This window comes from Pongo abelii, chromosome Y, assembly GCF_028885655.2.
Source record: "Pongo abelii isolate AG06213 chromosome Y, NHGRI_mPonAbe1-v2.0_pri, whole genome shotgun sequence".
NCBI classification, from domain to species: Eukaryota; Metazoa; Chordata; class Mammalia; order Primates; family Hominidae; genus Pongo; species Pongo abelii.
This window is the reverse complement of record NC_072009.2, coordinates 15488799-15507660: the sequence shown is the minus strand read 5'-3', so window position 1 is coordinate 15507660 and position 18862 is coordinate 15488799. Positions and strand designations below refer to the sequence as shown.

The window sequence follows — 18862 nt, the reverse complement described above, 5'->3', positions numbered from 1 at the left end:
GTTAGGAGATATAGCTAATGTAAATGACGAGTTAGTGGCTGCAGCACACCAACATGACACTTGTATACATATGTAACAAACCTGCACGTTGTGCACATGTACCGTAAAACTTAAAGTATAATTTAAAAAAATAGGGAAAAAAAGAAATGAGTAAGGCAGAAAAATGAATGAGACCAACGAAGGATCACATTTAAGGAAACAGAAGTAGAGTAAATATAGAATTTTAAATCATATATATATTGTACGTATTTTAAATCATAAGTATAGAATTTTAAATCACACATACATCGTACGTATCTATAAGCAAAATAAACAAGAAATAATACAAAATCGATAATGTGACTAATCATTTTGACTAAATAACCTCCCCTCAATTTTTTTTTTCTTTTCTTTTCTCTTCTTTCTTTCTTTTATTTTTTTTTTTGAGAGGGGATCTCCCTCTCGCCCAGGCTGGAATGCAGTGGCGTGATCTTGGCTCACTGAAAGCTTTGTCTCCCAGGTTCACGCCATTCTCCTGCCTCAGCCTTCCCTAGCAGTGGGACTACAGGCACCCGCAATCACGCCCCGTTACTTTTTCTTTTCTTTAGTAGAAATGGGGTTTAACTGTGTTAGCCAGGAAGATCTCGATCTCCTGACCTCATGATCCGCCTGCCTCAGCCTTCCAAAGTGCTGGGATTAGAGGCCTGAGCCACCACGCCCACACAATAACCTTACTTTTCTATTGAGACGTTCTTTCATATACACCTGAGACACTGAAGTTTTTAAATAAGTGATGTGGATGCAAAGATGAAGTAAATTATGTATTGTAAGGCGCAGATGTGCTACATTGTCTTACAGAATTTATGATAGGTTAATTTTTCTTGAGGTGTTATTTTTTAATACTGGAGGCCTTTCAAGTAATTTGAATAATAGAATATGTGTGAATTTCTTCAAGGAAGGCATGTACTCAGTAAATGTCTCAAGTTTCACCTTGTGAACGATGTGGTCATTTCAGGAAAAAAAAATAGAAAAAAGTGTATTTCAAAGAAAACATCTAGAACTGAAACACAGTTGTTGAAAAAATGTTTGTAAAATATGTTTAGGTTAAATGTAACAATTCTATTGATAGTATACCTAGTACTTTTAGTTTTGGTATGGAAAAGTAATACAAGTAGAACAAGGCAACAAACCATCTTTTCAAAGTGGTGGTATGCGGAGAACACCACCTCCTTCAAGACACATAAGCCCTTTAGGAAGTCTCAGATTGAAAAGAGAAAGTAGTGGAGGAACAAGAGGATGGCATCCCTCAGGTGGAGGACACTGGGATAATATTTTAACATATAAAGATGAAACCATACGAATGAAAGACAGTGTTTGAAGATGTAGAAATTTCTGAATTATATTGACTTCCTATGAAAAGTAAAAATTCTTGTTAATGAGCAAAATGATTAGCAAGCACTAAAGAAGTATTATAAGAATGATTGAACTTATATCTAAAAATTGTTTTCAAATTTGAATTACTTTGCATAGAAATAATGCAAATTTCAAACTGAATTGAGTTTATGATTGCTGATTTTCTGTACTCAACAGGATTTCTGCAGAACTCATTCCCACTCATAATACTTTAGAGTTTCTTACTTTGGGGCCCCCAAGTTCATAAAAGTTACACTGTCAAAATACGCCGAAATCATGACAACCTTCCAAAAGAACATTCGTAACTCAGTATTTTGGAATCGATTTCACAATATTTGTTTTCCTGTGAATATACGTGCATACACATACACAAATCTATTCCTTTTTCACTTTGACGTGGAGAAGATGCACATTGGCCTGCCGTGCAGAATCTTTCATTTCAGGAATGTAGAACTTTAATTTCTCCAAAGAGTCTGTGACTCAGGAAAAGTCTAAAAACCACTGCTTCACAAATAAGTTTGTAGTTCCTCACTGGAAGATGAGTCACTGAAAATGGTTTTTATGAGAGATTAACTTGATAGGAATGAGGGGTCAATTTTTACTTAAAAAAAAAAAGCGAATCATGCATTAAAACTATACCTATTGGTTGCATTGTATTGTCTATTAACCAACCTTCAAAAACCTAACGTGTCATTTGGAGTTTGAACAACTAGATGTGTAATTCATTGGAGATGTTTTCTCGGGTTGAAGTTGCAGTGTATGTTCCATTCTAAGAGAGAGCTTTGTGTCCTTTTTAGTCTCAACTGATCTTGAAGGTGAAGTTTAATAATACTCTGCCATGTACGAGAATGTCCCTGTTGATATCTGTGACACCACAAGGGAACTGGAATATTTCTACATTTTTTGTAGACATATAAAACATTTTTCGTTATTTAAAATGCAATTCTTAAAGATTATCAAAATGAACATAGCCACGCTGAAAATTACTATCTCATAAAGGAACTGTAGGAATTCTAAATTCTGTTAACACATTTTACAGCTAATCTATTTTTCTGAGGTGTCACTTTTTGATTCTGTAACTATTTGATTTCCTTTGAGTGGAATTTGGTTTAACATTCTGATGTTCTGAAGAAGCTTTCTTCATACCATAATGATATGAGCAGCCATTTATCATTGATCTCCTAATAGGTTTTTCTTGATCTAGATTATAATTAGATATTTAACTGATAGATTTCTGCTTCCCATCTCTCACACACCAATGTGTAATGATTCCTGATGATTTTTGTAGATTTTCTAAACAGAATTTTATTGCTTGAATTACACTAATTTCATACACAAATGCTAAGTTTTATTTAGAGAAATGTGCAATTTTAAGATTACAATATGTAGGAAAGATTTGCAGACATCTAAAATTTAGCCATTTAAGAAACAGTGATATTTCTCAACTGAAAAGATTTTGTTTGAAATACAGATGAGGGCGGACACACTCTTGATCTCAACATGAGTTCTTCTAAGGGAACATTTGGGGTTAAAAGAGGTCCATCTTCAAGAATTCGGAGTCCTCCTCCTAAAAAATCTGCTCCTTCCACTATGGCAAGAAGAAATGGTGGGATGGGAGGTCAAGGTAAATGCTACCTGAGAGGCAGCCCGTAGGTTTTGTATGACTGAAAATGAGCTATTTACCCGAATGCTTAACTTTAAGATTGAGAAACATATTAGAATTGTCACATACATGACAAATTTTTGATCCATAGCTTTTATTACACTTTCCATCTCACCAGGTGAATTTCAGATCCATGGTGAAGAAATACTTGCAGATCAAAGAAGTGATTACAGTGAGGCAAACACTCCATTTAATGGTTTGCTTCCTAGAGAATTCCTCTTAAGTTTTCTTAAAGTTCCTGGTAGTATTGTCTGATGATAGGCCTCTTAACCTAATCAAATCCTCCATTTCCTAGGTCCCTTTATATTGGACCCCTGGTGTTCCAATCTAAAAATTGCATGTTCAGTTTCTTTGTCAGTTTGGAGTCTTGCTCTCACCAGGGCAGAGTGCATTGGTGAGATGATGGCTCACTGCAGCCTCAAATTCCTGAGCACTTCTTCTGTTTTTCAGTCTCCTGAATTGCTGTGACTAGTGCAATTCTTCTGTTTCAGTCTCCTGAACTGCTGTGACTAGTGGCATGCACCACCACACCTATCCAATTGTATGCTTTTTTTGGTCTATAGTTTTGTAGAGACAGCATCTCACTACATTGTCATAGCTGACATTAAAGCCCTGGCTCAAGTAGTCCGTCTGCCTCAGCCTTCCACACTGGCTCCAGCGCGAGCCACTTTGCCTGGCCATACAGTTGCTGTGACTTTGGTAATGCTTACATGCAAGGCAGTCTTACTGGTTATGTGAGGATACTAAGAAGTACAAGAGCATTGCTCAGAAAAGCGGTCACTGGGCTTAAATACTATTTGAAATGGAAAGTAAGTCGTCAACGGTAGACACGGAAGAGTCCAAGATTTTTCAGTTAAGAGGATATCACAGCAACGCAGAGTTGTGAAACCCAAGGGGGCTGTATATTTATCATTAAGATTGTACAGGGAAGTTTACACCTTAACACAAGATCCTTAGTGCAGGATTTGAAATTATTTGAGGAGAGAATTTAGAGCTAAGCAACATGAAGTGAGCAGTAGGATAGAATAGAAGGAATACTCTTGAGAAAGAGAAGAGTAAGATTTTGGACTGAGCAGAAAAAAGGAAGACACAAAAGTCACAGTTCTCAGCCAAGAAGTTTAAGCAGAACAAATTAAAATTCTGACTCAAGCCTGCATCATAATATGGAGGAAATGGAAACCTTCCATTTTCAGTTTTACATTTCCTATTAGAGGACTGGTGAAGTTAGGTAATAATTGAGTTCACAATACACAGGCTAGCACATTTCCACTAAAAGATTAGCCAGTGAACACACTGGTGAAAGACTGACCTCCAAGAAATAGCACGGAGAACCTTTAACAGATGTTGTGTGTGTGTGTGTGTGTGTGTGTGTGTGTGTGTGTGTGTAAATTACATGGTCACTCACCTGGGATGATGTTTCCCTCTGTGTGTGTGTTGTGGGGTCACACACCTGGGATGATTGTGTGTGTGTGTGTGTGTGTGTGTTGGGGGTTCTCACACACCTGGGATGATGTTTCTGTGTGTGTGTGTGTGTGTGTGTTCTGCAGTCACACACATGAGGTGACATTTGTATGTGTGTGTCTCTGTTGTGAAGGGGTGATGTTTTGTATGTGTGTGTGTCGTGGGATCTCACGCACCTGGGACTGTGTTGCTGTGTGTGTGTGTGTGTGTGTGTGTGTGTGTGTGTGTTTTGGAAGGGTGATCCTTTGTGTGTATGTGTTGTGGGGTCTCACACCTGGGATGTTGCTGTGTGTGTGTGCTGTGGGGTCACACACCTGGGATGATGTTTCCATGTGTGTGTTTGTGTGTTGTGGGGTCACACACCTGACATGATGTTTCTGCATGCGTGTGTGTGTGTGTTGTGGGGTCACACCCCTGAGATGATGTTTCAGCGCGCGTGTGTGTGTGTGTGTGTGTGTGTGTGTTGTGGGGAGTGTTGTGTGTGTGGGTTTCAGGGTCTGCACACGTGTGTGATGCTATCTGGAAGTTCTGTTTTGTCCTCCGGTTCCTGGCCTTGTCCCCATCCCCATCGCAGACCAAGGGGGGCTGCGCTGCCACCCACCCTGCATTTTCCGGTCAACCGCAGCAGCAGAACTCCCAGAGGAGGCTGCCGGGCCCTGAGACTTTCTGGGCCGCCTTCTGTACTCCATACTTTCCTCTATGAAAATTTTGCTGTACAAGTCAGTGTCTTGATCCAATTGCTGTGTTGTTGTGATTTATACTTTCCATAATTCTCTCTGGTCAGGATTTTCAGATTTATGACCTGCATACGCTCTGCTGTCATGCATTCCAGAGAAGGCCGTCTGTGTCTGGCCTGCCTGCTGTCTGCTGGGAGTGCGCTGCTCTCTTGCACTGCTCTTCCCTGACCAGGGCCTGGGGTGCACCCCTGACATGGCATCCCCTCCTGCCTGGCTCCGCCTTTCTTGGGGGCGGCAAAATCTCCCTCACAGCCCTGTATTCCTCCCTCACCTCCTCCCGAGGCAATGGATTGAGAGCTGTTACTGACGGACAGGGTGGGGGGCTGGGGGTGAAGCCTGCAGATCCCTCCTGCATGAAGACCCCATGGAAGTGGACAGCAGAGGGGTCCTATAGGCTCTGGTGGGGATGAAGCCCGCGTTTTAGAAGGAAAAGCCATGGGCAGCGTCTGATGGGCATCCGGGCACCGCCCTGGCTGTAGCAGCAGGTGGCCTGTGCTGGCCAGTCCTCTCCTCAGCTAGCCTGCAGGTGGCCAGGATGCTCTGAGCTTGGGCAGCCCCTACCCTCCCTCAGACCATGTTCCCTGGGGCCCACATGCAGAAACAAGAGCACACTGTGGAGGGGGGTCTGAGTCTTTATTCACAGGCCCCAGGGGATGGAGGCAGCAAGGACAGAGACGACGGGGATGGGATGGTGCTCCAGGATGGCCTCTCCACCCCCAGGATTGTCAGGGAGCCCCTACAAGACTGTGGGGGCTGGAGGATGTGGAGTCCCACGAGTGGTGGAGGGTCTCTGCCTCGAGGGGCCTCTCTGGCCTCTCTACTTCCAGCGCCCACCCACTTTTCCCTTGGCCCAGGAACCAACCTTCTTGCTGCTGCAAATGGGAAGCAAGTGGTCCTTGAGGTTCAGGGCCTCTGGCCGTGTCCCTCCTGCTCCCCCACACTGGGAGGACTGTCAGCCCGACGCCAGGGTGCTCTCAGGGCACACCCCCGGCTTCAGTCCAGGTAGTGCACACTCACCTGTGCCTGGCAGACAGAGGTCATTAGTGTGGTTAGGGGGCTGGCACGTGAGCCTGGGACACCCTCCCTCTGTCCTCCCTTCCTTGCCTGAGGTACCACTGCAGACAGAGCCCCGAGCTGGGAAAGACGATCTTTGCAGATAATGATAATCCTCCCAGGCCTCAAAAGAGCTCATGCCCCTCCAGGCGGTGGCCTCCGAGGTCTGGCAGTCCCAGGAGCCTGCCCCATTTGTCTGAGCCCTTCACATGGCCGTGAGTGAGGCAGAGCTGGGTGCCGGTGAGCCATGGAGGCAGGCAGGGGACAGGAGTGCACCAGCCTGCCAGGCGGGCCCCTTACAGACAGGCTGTTCAGCAGGACACATGGCTGGCAAAGGCTGTGCCTTCTCACGTGTTCCTGAGCACCCTCAGCACATGGACACAGGCAGGCGCCTGCCCACCATGTCAACTGCCTGCCATCAGAGGGACCTGCAAGGATCCCTGATGACACAACAGGGAAGCTCTGAGGTCACGTGCACCATGGAAGACACTGCCCTGGGTGCTGCAAGGAAGCCAGGGCCACAGGAGGAGGGAGAGGGATCCCAGAAAACATCAAAACCCCAAGTAGCCCCAAACACTGCAATCCTTGGGGAAATGGAACTGGCTGCACCGCTGGGCTCGGTGACAGGACCCCCAGAGTGGCATCACTGGAAGCACCTGGGTGCAGCCCCATGCAGGTGATCGAGTAGCTATGCCAAGGGATGCCACAGCCTGCAGGGACACGATTTTATGGAAGAGGCATCATCATCATCCTGAGGAGTCCATGATTTTGGCCAGTGTAACAGAGGGGCTGGTGATGAAGCCCTGGCTGCTTAATTTCCTGTCCTAGGTCCCTTGGAGGGTGGGACGCTCGAGGGATGACCCGGGGCCCAGGTTGGCCACACCAAAGGCCGCCGTTGCAGCCCCATCTGGAGGTTCCCTGGCTACCTTCTCCCTGCAGCCATTGCCAGACTCAGGGTGAGGGCATGATGGGCGAGTCCCACTGGGCACCCTCCTCCTGGCTTTGCTATCCCCTAGGGCTCCTCTGGGTGCAGGAGAGGAAGGAGGCTCCGGGTCCCTGGCCACAGGCCTGCACATGCTGTCCCAAGTGACCTGGCCAAATTAGTCTCAATTCTGTCCTACTGAGGCCAGCCACCACCAGCCGTTGTTAGGGATTGGCTACAGCAGCTGGTCCGGAGGGCCCCTGTGTGCAGCACGGAGCAAGGACGGCAGGGCTACTCACTGGTTCTGGGCCTGGTAGATGCCGCTCCTGAGCGTGGTGATCTGTGAAAAACACGAATGAGTCACTGTGGTGAGCCGAGGGCCAGGCCTGCGTGTGTTGGGCAAAGGCCCATCTCCACCGCAGGGTGGGTGGAGCTGCTGGGACACCACTAGGGCTCCTTGGCTCCCTTACTGCCTCCTGGCTCTTTGTGCAGGGGGACACTATCCTTTGGCCCTCTGGCTCGTGCCTGGACTTACTCTCACCGGCCTGTACCGGACTGGGCTGCCACACATGGAAGCCTGGACCTGGCCACTTACCGTTAGCCTGTGGCAGGATGTGGGGCCGGGGCCTTGGAGCATGGATGGGGAGAGGGTGCAGGTGAGGCCTGTGGACACCTCCTTACGAACTCTGGCTCCCTTCAGCCTTGTCTTTGGGGCAGAGGAAATGGTGAGGCTTTGTTAAATAAGCCCCAAAGGTAAGGCCAGGCGCCTGGTGTCCTCCTCCCGCCATGGACAAACAGGGACTTTGGTAGCCTGGGTAGCAGTCGCCAGGTCCTGCAGGGCTACACCCTGGCGCTGAGTCTGGCAACACCTACCCCTCACCTCAGTTTGTCTTCACTGAGGTGGTTGATCTTGAGCGGCTTGCATCTCTCAGTGAGAATCTTCAGTTTGCGGGCTGTCTGCTTCTCGCCTTTCTTCTGGTCAGCCTGTAGGGGACAGGCCCAAAGAGAGGGCTTGCATCTCTCAGTGAGAATCTTCTTCATTTCGAAGGCTGTCCGCTTCTTGTCCCTCTTCTGGTCAGCCTGTAGGGTGCAGGCCCAAAGAGAGGGGCCCAGTCTCTGGAGGTCACTGGGTGCAGCCCACACTGAAGGCTGCCACCATGCTCCTAGCAGCGGTATGCACCTTTGCCAGATAGCTGCTCTAGTTGGCTCCCATGGAAGACAGAGCCTTACTCTTCTTCAGATCGTCCTCTGCCCTCCTCGTGGTGTCCTCCTCCTCCCTTCTGGCCTTTTCCTCCAGTGGACACCCTGTCCCCAAGATGCTCAGGGATGGAGGGAGTGCTGTGCTTCCTGGGCAGTTTTTAGGGACCCATCCTGGGCTTAGAACTGTCTGGAAGGAAGCTCCAGGTCTTGGCCAGGACTCGTTCTCTTGCACGGGTTTCTGCAGGGTGTGGAGGCCTTAGTCACTGGCTCTGATCAGCTGCCAATGACAATGGGAAACCCAGGAGAAGGAAGGTCGCAGCACCCTGCATTTCTCTGGGCCTGGGTCTCGTTTGCTGATGAGGCACGGGTGGGGACGGTGCACTCCTCACCGCCAGTCTGCTCTGGCGTTCGCTCTCCTACTCTGCACGAGTCCTCTGCTGCTCTGCTCTCTCTGCACGGTGCTTCTGGTGTGGCCAGAAAAGGGGGTCTGCTGGGCCTTCTCCCCAACTGCTCCCATGGTTCCCCCCAGTCCCTGCTGCAACCTGAACTGCCCCACTGACAATTCTCTCCTTGAGAGCGATCAGCTTCTCTTCCTCCTTCTTCTGAGCCTCAAAGTGTCCATCAATGAGGGCCTGGAGCTCCATTAGGTCTTTGTTCTGACACTTCTTCTGGATGTCCTGTGGGCAGGGGCAGTGGGCATCAGCCCCACCCCTCTCTCCAACCTCTGCCCTGCCTGGCCTGCCTTGCAGCAAGAGGCCCCTTCCTTTGCTCCAGCAGAGAAGCCCTGTCTCCCTCGGCCACCATGAAAATGGCAAGTGGCAAGGAATGCTTTGCCTTCTTCACATTGCCATGGCTGCTATCCTCATAGGGGCCAAGGGTGACCTGATTTCAGAGCCACACGGCCGGGATGGTGCCCAGCCACAAGGTCCTCAGCATCACTGGGGTGGACTGGCTCAGACTTGGCTCTGTCATCAACCTCAGAGATTCCCTGAATGGACCTGTCAGAGAAAAGACTGCTGAGTGACAGAAATTCGTTGGATAAATAGATGGGAATGTGAACAGATGAACTCACGGATGGGTGGATGAATGATACAGGATGGACACAGATGAGTGAGTGGATGGATGGATGGATGATTGGAGAAATGGGGGATGGACAGGTGGATGGATAGGTGAATGGATACAACAGTGGGTGGATAGTTGGGTGAGTTTATGCATGGGTGATTGGGTGTGTGGATGGATCCATGAATGAGTGAGTGGATACGTGGCTGGTTGGGTGGATGGAAGTAAGGGTCCATGGATGGATGAATGGGTGGATGAGTGGGTGGGTGGGTGATTGCATAGGTGAGTGGATAACGGATGGATGAATGAGTTGAAGGGCGAATGGGTTGGTGGATGGGTCAGTGGATGGATGGATGGAGAGATCAATGGTTAGGGGGTTGCATGGGTGGGCAAGTTGGTAGGTGGATGGACGGATGAATGAGGGATAGATGGTTGGGTGGATGGATGGGTGGATGGGTGAGTGTATTGATGGGTAGGTGAATGGGAAGGTGCTTATGTGGGTGGGTGGATGGATGGATAGAAGGATAGATGGAGGAGAAGGGTAGAGAGATGTTTCTTTTTAGAGGGGTTTCTTCTGGTCCAGGAATAGGTTACGGTAGAATTGCCCAGACCCAGGGGTCCCTAGCTCTGAGTACTTGGGAGGAAGTGACCTCCTGAGGCCTGGCCTGGAGCCCAAAACCTGGGTGGTGGGGAAATTGTGGCCATGTTGACCAGAGTCCTATAAACTTACATGGAAGTCTCCTTTCTCCTTTTCTGGGATCTTAGGAGCTGTGAGTCTCAAGAGCAGACAGAGAGGCCGATGAGCAGAGACACGGGAAGCCAACCCAGAGGGTCAGCCTGGTGCCTTTCTCTGCCTGGCTCCTCCTGACCCTGGTGCCCTCCTGCTCTGGCCTCCAACTGAGGATGCCCTGCCTAACGGCAGGTTTGCCCCAGCTTTATGCTTCTGAGGTTTGTAGCCCACCATCCTGAGAGTGGCTTGAGCCTCGTCAAGAAGGCCTCACCTTCCAGCGCCCCTGTCTGCCTTTCAGCTTCTTTCCATTGCAAGTGTCGCTGCACCACAGATACCAGGGAGGGTACCTCTGTTTCCTTCTCAAACAGAAAAACAAAGGCAGCCAGGTCGTGTGAGAAGCCACGGTGCGGTGGCCTCCCTGGGCAAGAATGGCTGCTGCGAGCCTGGGCATTTCCCCAGCCCCTCTTTTTCTCCAGCCCCTCCTTTTCCCAAGCCCCTCTTTCATCTTCCTCTCTGGGGTCCAAAGGAAAGAGGAGTCGAGGCTGGGAAGGAAGCAATCTGAAGGGGAAATGAGGCCCCCTCTCCGGTTCAGTGTGCGATCCCCTCCTCTAACCAATATACTGCAGTTGCAGTAAAGAGTTAAAACAACACTTTTTTTTTTTTTTAACAATATCAATCAAAAACTGGAGCAGTAAAAGGTTTCCTAGGCTCAGAAGCAGCAGAAGGTGGCTCTAAGGGAAGGAAGGCCACATGATGCCACACAAATGAAAAACTTCTGTACGTGAAAAAAAAGAACAATATGTAGGCCAAAAAAAAAAAAAGACTCAAAATATATTTTCAGCAAATACAGAGAAGACTTATAACCTTAGGCAAGCTGATGACTAAGAAAACACAGAGACACCTCTACCATGAGGCAAATGAGCATCGGCCATAGCTACCAGTTCTCAGAGAAGAGACCACCCATCCACAAACAGAGGGAATCGTTGGCCCCGAGTGACTACTGGGGCTCAAAGCCAAACAACCACGAGGTGCCCTTTCTCATCCATCCGAGGCTGCGACATCAAAGCACATTTCTGTCCTTGGGTGAGGAGGGTGTGGGACACAGACCTGCTCACATCCCACGGTAGAAGACAGTGTTGGCCAGGCCTTGTGGGAAGCAATTTGGCAGTGGATGTCACAGACTTAAGATCATTCATCGTCTTTCACGCTGTAATTCCAGTTCTGGGAAATAACCCTAAAGATGGAAAATGCTTTCCAACCGGCGTTATTTATGATAGTAAAATATTGGGGAAAGCCTGCAATAGGGGAATGGTTAGGAAAATTATGGTTTGTCCATTGGTGGAATATCATGTGGCTATTCAAAGTATTTAAGAAGACAGTGTGAAAACTTGGAAAAATACTTATGAATAGTGCTAAATTTTTTAAAAAGCAGAATTCAAGGCTGTATAGACAGTATGATGTTTGAAAAACAGCGCCAAGTTGAAATCTTTTTTTCCCAGCCCTATGTATGGAAGAAAGGAAGAGATAAGGCTTTTTAGTTCCTTCTGCTCTTTTCCACAGTCGGGCTGGCTGGGTGGGAGAATTATAGGTGACTTTTCTTTTCTCCTTTGACTTTTATATATTTCCAAATGTTCCTTCATGAGGTGTTTTATTTTCTTAATGAATAAACAAACGTTTTCTCTAAAAGGAGAAAATATCTCGTGATCTGGCATTACTTTTCTTAAAATCACTGACAAATAAAACGCAAAGGATGGAAATAGGCCGGCTATACCCTTTAGATGCGCTCACTCTTCTTCTGAGACTCTGCAGTGCTCCCCAAGTGGGAGCCAACAGTGAGTGTGTGCTAAGATGCTCTAAGATTGCTCCTCGTGCAGAGAAAAACGACGGCAAAAGCACTCAAGAGATGAATCATATAGTGAGTGCTGTGGCTTCTGAGTACTGATCAAAAGCAGAAAATTCGCAAGAGCTGCATTAAAAAAACAAATCTACGAAGTGCTGACAAGCAGCTACGCTGAGGACGAGAGCCTCCAAATTTGCCCAAAAGGGGAACAGGGGCCCCTGCACAGCCAAAGCTATTTTAGACACGGTCAAGGTGTCATTCTGCAGTGAGTTTCTGGGGTGAGTCCCCCACCTTTCTCCCACTTCCTGACTCACTTTCCTGTCGATTTTCACATCTAGGGCTCTGGGAGTCCTCAAAGTATAGTGGGGCATGGTGCAGTCCACCGAAGGCCGTGGGGTGTTGTGGTGGCCCGACTCCCTGCACCCCGCCTTCCTTCCTCGACTCTCTCCCACCCCCGTCTCCTCCCTTCTTTGTCTGTAGCCTCCTCCTGCAGGAAGCCCTCCTTGTTTGCACCGCATCACCTTGGGCAAAATCACACCCTTCTGGGACTCCCAAGCCCATCTTCCAGGTGAGCCTCATCCCTCCCACCTTGCAGTCTGAGCATCCCTCCGAGCATCTCTCTGAGTGCAGGCTCCAGGCAGCGGGCCCTGGCCTGCTCCCCTACCTCCACCACGGAACACACTCAGCACCAGGTCTGCCAGGACCCCACACTCACTTGGGCCTTGGCCTCTCCTTTGGTCAGCACACCATCAGCGTGGGGAGAGGGAGAGAGAAAGCTCGCGTGACACTCGGAGGCCGGGGGCCTTGGGATCCCCCTGCTGAAGGCGGCCCTCCTTTTCAGCTGGGTGTACCCCCACCCCCCAGAAATAAGACAGCCCAGTTTCTGCTCTAGGCCTCCAAAAGCCCCTTTGAAGGGCTTTGAAGGGGAAGAGCACAGGGCCTGGAGCCGGGAGGGAGGGTGAGGAAGAGGAAGGGAAGAAATAGGAGCTAGACAGGCAGAGTCTTTGAAGGCTGGGAAGGGAGGAGTGGGAGGAAAGAGGATAGGGGCTTGGAAAGAAGATGGGGAAGGAAGAGGCTCGGGAGAAAGGGGAGAGGGGGCGCACCTGCCGGGGCTCTGGCGCTGCCGGGTGGTCCTGCCACTTCCCCCTCTGCTGTGTGGCAGAAGCTCAGAGCCTTGGCATCTGCGAGGCCCTGACAGCCCGAACCCGGTGGCACCATGTGGAGCAGCAAGGCCTGGCCTTCCGAGGCCCAGGCGTCAGGGGAAGAGAAAGATGCCCTCGGCCCTCCGAGTCTGAACCAACGCCCTCCTCTGCAGTTGGCTGATGCCAGCAGGCCTGGGCCCGGGGGTGGGGGTAGGGATCCTGCCTTGCCAGTGCCCAGCCCGGGGCCCGGTGGCCCTCGAGTGTCCAGGCTGGCAGATCCCTCGGTTGCCTGGGAGCCCCCTGCACATCACAGAGAGCCTGCCAGCACTCTTGGTTTTGCCGGGGGCCCTGAGGTCCCCCGTTCCAGATACCTTGGTGGGTGCGTGTGCATGGGGAGTGAGCACTGGGATATCCTGAGCGCCAAAGTCTGGCCAAGGGCCCAGAAGGAATGGTGTGGTGAGGACGATGAATGGGATGCCGGCCCCGGCCTTGCTGACTTAGGGGTTTTGCTGGACGCAGCGCCTGGCTGAGGAGGAACCCCGCGGGGTGGGAAGGCCAGCCAGAAAGAAGGGCAGGATGTGGTGGGAGGCTGAGTGCCTGAGTGCTTGGGGGGAGCGACCACATAGCCAAGCAGCAAAGCTCTCCTGGCGGCCCTGCCTCCTCTGCTCCTGCGCCACTCTGCCTTGCTGTCTATCTGTCGGCCTCAGTGCTGCTTCCAGAGTGACCTGGCAGCCCTGTCACCCCCACAGGCCATCTCCTGGGCACCCTCTCCCTGCACAGCTGGAGCCCCATCCCCCGCCTAGCATGCACTTTCTTGTCCAGGGGACTCTCTGAGGCTGGAGTCATGCAATAGCTCAGTCCCAACAGGGAGGAGCCCCTCAGCCCCACAGGCTCATGAACGGCGGAAGCTGAGAAGCATTCCCCAGCTGGGGCCCCTGACTTGAATCTTCAGCTTTCCAACCTCCACCCAGGGGTTCTGCCAGCCCCACTGCCAGCGAGGCCAGGCCCACCCAGGGGGCGTCCTCACACCGGGTGTGTCTGGCTCGGGCCCAGGCGCTGGGTGGGATGCTGGGACCTGACTGGGCCTTTGCACACATGGCCCACAGCTGTTTCGGGTCCCCAGCGTTCCCAGCTTGGGCCTCAGCCTGCCTTTCTGCTTCACTCCACTTGCCCCTCCACAATCCCTTCCACGTCACCCCTCCCTACCTTCCTGCTTCTGGCTTGCTAACCGGGGCAGGGTGGAGGCCTCTCGTCCTGAGCTCTTCCCACCCCACTCCGGTGGATCCAGAGAGTCCCAGTGGACCCCAGCACCATCCTACCAAGGCCTGCTCTGCCTTAGACTCAAGGCTGGCCACCCCCACCTCCCATCTTCCTGTTGGCGGCCCAGGAACACCCTCCTTGTCCCCAAGCTACAGAATGAATCCTCTCTGCCTGGGAGACCCAGAGGAAGTCTGCATTCCATCGGCCAGCCCTTCCTAAGCCAGGGTCCTCACTCTGTCCCGAGCCCAGAGGCCAGATCGGGTTACGTTGTTGGTCCAAACTGCACAAGGGGTGGGCAAGAGGGAGGAAGCGAGAGAGGACAAAAGGGAGGACGGGGGCTCTGGCCTGGAGGCTGAGGAGCGCCGGCGTACCTTCTTGAACTTCCTCTGCAGACGCAGCATCATGGTAGGCAGAAAGGGCAGGAGGGAGGGAGAACCAGTGTGAGCGGTGGCAGCACACAGAGGAGGGGAGGGGAGGGTCGAGGTGATGGGGCAAGCAGGCCAGGCCGTGCGGGGTTACACGGCCCCTCTTGTTCCTTCTTGGGTCCTGCACCCCCCAGATGGCCACACCTGCGCCCACATGGCATTGAAGTCACGCAAGTACCTGGTACATGAACTTCATGGGACAAGGAGGCCACTGAACAAGAGGCAAAACCGTGGGTCAGAGGTCAAAGGAGAAGGGTCCCAGGTGAATGGAAAAGCGGCCCGTCACCACTGCAGCCCGAGGGTGGGGTGTGTGCGGGGAGCCAGCAGGACACGGTCAGAATTGGCCCAGGCACCAGCACGGCCCCAGTCCCATGTCCCCAAACCCTGCTCTCAGCATCCGGGAGAACCCTAGATGGGAAAACGGAGCCTCAGAGGGTGGCCAGGAGCTGTGGCTCTTGCCCTGGGTGGAGGAGGCTCGGCACTGGGGCTGGACCTTCCTTTGCTAGACCCCATCCCCTTTCTGTCCGGGGGTGCCCCCAGAAGGGGGTCCGTGCCTTTGGCCGGGGCGCCAAGGCCCATGCATGAGGTTCTAACCTGGCTGGGCAGCACCAGGGGCCCACAAGGGCAGGGCTGGTAGCCCTGGGAGGCAGAGCCACAGATGGGCTATGGGAGGTGTCCCCAGGACCCCCACTTCCTCCTGCCATCCCAAGAGCTGAGGGCCCACTCGTTCAGTCCCTGATGGGATTCTTTCCACCCTCCGAGGGTACTGGCAGCCCAGGGTGCTAATGACATCTCTGCCTGCTGATCTGGGCATGAGACCCCAGCCCTCTTATCTGCCCCCAGGCCGTGTGCACCACAAGGGTCTCACAGCAGAAGGCTGTGAGGGGGCCTGGCGACAGGGGGGTGGCAAGGGCATGTGCACAAGGGACCCGACAGTGGCTCTGCCCCCAGCTGCCTTCCCTCCCCCGACCCTGTACTGTCCCACGATGTGGCTGGGGTCCCGGCCAGGCCCAGGGCTCAATGCCACCACGGGTTCTCGGCTTCCCGCCCTGGGGTGGAAGCTGGGGTGGGCCTACTTCTGGCCATGAAGCGTCCCCTCTGGCCCATGCCTGCGGATGCCCTGGTGACAAAGAGCCTAGCCTACACCTGCCTGGGGAGTCCCTGGCCCTGCTACTTCCTGGGGGACTGCGTGGAAGGCGTCCCACCCTCGAGACTCCATGCTGTCTCTGGTCAAGCATTGGCCATGGTTAGTGGGTTACATTAGGTCCACTTGTGGGGACCCCTTGGCTGGCTGGTACCTCGTGGCTTCCCCACCCTCTCCCACACCCCCACACGGGCTCAAGCCAGGCCCTGGGCCCCTCTTGGGGACCAGAAGTCCTGTGTTCTCGTACCTTCCTCATGGATTTCTGCAGTGGATGAGAGCTGGGGGTTGCGGGTGGCAGGGGGAGATAGGAGAGGGTTAGACAGGGACACGTGGCAATTCTTAGAGGTGGCGTGGAGGTCAACGTCTTCTGGAGCAGGAACGCTGGGGAGGAGACATGGGGGCCAGGGCCTCGCATCCCACTTACCTTCCTCCTGGGCTTCCTCTGAGAGCTGGAGAAGCCTGGAGCAGGAGAAGGCAGGGATGGGGGAGAGAGGAAACAGAGACAGTGATTAGCGCATACTCGGGCCGCAAGGACAGGAGGCTGGCCGGCTGAGAGAAGAGGGCCTGGGCTCGCTTGGCTGCGGTAAAAGATGGGGGTCAGTCCTTCATCTCTGGTCAGCCCCGGTGAGCTGGGACTGCCACCAGAAGAGCTGTTCACTGTCAACTGGGCTGGGCCAGAAAGCCTGGGGTCATCGGAAAAGTACACGAGAGGGCTGGGAGAGCCATTCTGAAAGCACATAGACATAGACGGACATGGGGTGGACATCTGCCTAGAGGGTGAGGGGGTTCTAGTGGAGCCCAAACTGAGCCTCAGGTTGTAGCAGGCCTAAGGGTGGGTTTAGGAAGCCGGTAAGGGATGCTGAAGCAGCTATCCATTGAGACCTGCTTCTCACACACTGAACTTAGCCACCCAGGCCACTTAGGCGGCTTAAGGTTCCACAGCCCTGAAATGTGCGTGTTACAGTTCCCTGATGGGTATTTCTGTCTCAGCCCATGGATGGCCTGGGTTTGCTCACTGCAGTCTCTTTTCGGAGCTTTGGGTTGTCCATGTGTGTCCCAGCGCCAGCACCCACAGGACTCTCAGCCCCCAGCCCTGGCCTCCTCTCTGAGGCCCTAACTCCCTCAGGTAGTACTAGAGGGGATTGAGCTACAGCCCCTGGCTGATGATCCAGGGGACTGGGGAAAGTGTTCCATGACAGGTCAGGTCTTGCCTCAAAGCCCGTTCCCCAGAGGCCAAGGAACAACCCCCAAGCTCCTTTCACATGAGGCCCCACAGCGGCCCCACCTTAGCAAGGCTGCAGACCTGGGCATTCATGGTCAGCCAACCAGCTGAAGAACCTCAGTTAGGCAGATTCCTGCCTGTAGCTGGGGGCTTGACCTTCATGATCCCAGAACCCCTAGCCTGCAGTGGAATGAGTAACCCTGTATCCTCCAGGGAGAGGAGTCCCAAAGTCTTATGCCAGGTGTACCCTTCCGCATACCACCTCCTCTACCATGCCGGGAGGCGCTCCTTTAGGAGGACGCCGACACGATGCTCCTTCATGATCCCTTCCATGCAGAGATAAGTGTTGTGACAAGAGGAAAGCTTCATCCTGCCTCCGGTAGGTACCTGGGATGGCTGAATTCCGGTCACCTGCCTGGCTAAGAAGGAGAAAGAGGAGAGACTCAAAGGGACCTTTTCATCTAGATGGGCGGAGGTGGCCTGCTAGCTGGGGTGAAGCATGCTTTTCTTCTTCTCAGCTCTCCCCGTAGACACCTTGTGGTACCAAGGTGACACCAACCTGACTCGGAAACCCCACCCCTTCCCCAGACACAATGTCCACAGCCTGAGGTGAAGTTCCCTCAGGTAGCTAAGCAGGACGTCTTCACGCTTTGTGATCCGGGCCGAATTCTGGGTGTGCACCTTGGGTTTCTGGGATGAGCCTGCTAGAAACAGGCATGGGCAGCCGGAATGGTTTCATGGCTGGAATTGGCATGCAGACTCCCCTTCCTCCAGGGACTTTCCAAGAGAAAAGTGCCCTTCAACATTGTGCTGTGTGTGACGGGTCCTTGGCGCGGATATTCTCCCCACTTCCTGATGAGCTTGCCTACCCGTCCCTACCACGTGCTCTGATGGCACCCACAAACAACCTGCCTTCCTATCTACAGGAGCCTGACCTCGGTTTCCCTCCCGTTCTCCATCCTCTGTCTTCTGGCTGAGCCCCTGCGGCTCTGGCCTGGCCCCACCCCATCTTGCCTTGGGAAGCCTAACACCCAGCCCCAGCTGCCAGCCAGCCCGAATGGGCAGCTGCAAGGTTGAGGATCTGGCCCAGAAACTGGGCATGCGCTGGGGCCTGGGGTGTTCGTGTAGCCCAGCTCCAAGAGAAGGATGTCCAGAGAGTCCTTTGCCAGCTGGGGCCAGGGCCAGGCTGTTCCCTCTGATCCTCCTCCTGCCACTTGGCGTCGGCCTCCTCCCTGGCCACCACCTGGACCACCGCCATTATGTTGTCCACAACCAGCACCGCATCCTCCCTCAAGGCCGCCTCCTCCCTCTGCACCGCTGCCGCCCTCTCCTGCCTCAAGGCTGACCACGGGAGCCCTCCTCCGGAGCTCCCACAGACCACGGCCTACTCCTCCCTCCCCACACCTCCGCAACACCTGGCCTCTGGGGGCCGCTTCCCCGGAAGCCCGCGGGCGTCCCCTGCTGACAATCCTTTGCCACACCTACGTGGACACAGTGTTCCCGGGAAGCCCCACCGGGCCCGCAGCCCGCCTTACTCGCCGTGGGCCATGGGCCACTGCAGGGTCACCTGCGTGCAGGAATCTAGGAGCCATAGGCAGAAGTCCTGGTCTTG

General features: G+C 52.7%; 1 pseudogene; it reads right to left on the bottom strand.

Annotated features, from left to right (window-relative positions):
• Nucleotides 1–7874: 7874 nt before the first annotated feature.
• LOC129053208 (troponin T, fast skeletal muscle-like) lies at nucleotides 7875–18508 on the bottom strand (annotated as a pseudogene).
• Between the last annotated feature and the right edge of the window lie 354 nt (nucleotides 18509–18862).